The sequence below is a fragment of the Echinops telfairi genome, unplaced genomic scaffold (genome assembly GCF_000313985.2).
Source record: "Echinops telfairi isolate 266 unplaced genomic scaffold, ASM31398v2 ScPeMD7_6;HRSCAF=24_1, whole genome shotgun sequence".
In the NCBI taxonomy this organism is placed as follows: Eukaryota; Metazoa; Chordata; class Mammalia; order Afrosoricida; family Tenrecidae; genus Echinops; species Echinops telfairi.
In genome coordinates, this window is record NW_022103903.1 from 815,081 (window position 1) to 816,185 (window position 1,105).

At 45.2% G+C, this 1,105-nt stretch overlaps 1 protein-coding gene across 6 annotated transcripts in view; it reads right to left on the reverse strand.

The window, feature by feature from the left end:
• ROBO1 (roundabout guidance receptor 1) overlaps window positions 1–1,105 on the reverse strand; it is a 1,092,383-nt gene that overhangs the window by 477,322 nt on the left and 613,956 nt on the right. The gene's annotated exons all lie outside the window — the stretch shown is intronic.

Sequence of the window (1,105 nt, forward strand, 5' to 3'; positions counted from 1 at the left end):
AAAAAAAAAAAAAAAAAGAAAGAAAATGTCAAATTCATTAACTTCATCTAATACAAAAATTGCCAGATTTAACTGTGTGGCTTGTATCATTACTGACAAAAGCACAAAATACAAATGATGTGGCTATGAAATTCATGTGACTAAACAAATCCTGATGAATCCCTTCTGACTCATCATGAACCCACAAGACAGGACAGGAGCCCCTCACAGGGTGGCAAAGGCTGAAATCTGTTTTCTCTGCTGGGTCGGGAGGACCATCCAACCACGGAATTTTCAGTTGGCGACCTAGTGCTTGCCCAGTGCACCACCGTGTCTCCTTTAGATAACGGAGTCGTTATGGAGAACTAAGATTATATCGTTTGAAAACGGCTTTCTAGATCAGAGAATGAGGACCACCATTTTTTAGAAAATAGTTGTTCTGTTCAGAGCTCGAATGTTCTATAAAATAGATAAAGCATCTGGGGGGCCGGCCCCAATCCCAACTACTAAGTGGACATCTGCCCCTCCCCTCAGAAGAATTTATTTCAAAAGACGGCATTGAATCTGCAGCTCAGGGAGAGGGACATATCTGATCGAAGCACACGGAGCAGATGAAGGGGGAGGAGGAGAGAGTGGAGCACAACCTGGCCCACCAGGCCTTGAGGACGATGACCCCAATTAGAGCAGCCAGTCCACAGAAAGGTCCACATGGCCAGCCCCACTATGAGACATGATGCCTCTCACTGACCTATCGCCCTACAGGGGACAACACCAGAGACACAGTGTGGGAATTGCACCTGATCTGATCCCGACACACCGAGGCAAAACACTAAGGGGGTGGAACAGAACATCAGCAAGGGAATGGAGCAGCAAGGTCCCCAGGGAATGCTGAAGGTGGACTTTGGGGCCAGGGTGTGGTGCCCCAACAGACTGGACAGGAAAACACTCCTAAAAGCCAACAGACAATCCTTGAACTAACTATAAACTTTTCTTTTTTACTGTGTGTTTTTTTTGTTATTGGTTTGTTGTTGTTGTTGTCTTGTTGTATATTGTTGCTTGGTTTTGCTCTGTCTTGTTTTTGTGCATGTTATTATCTCTGCAGGTCTGTCTAAATAAGATAGGCTGG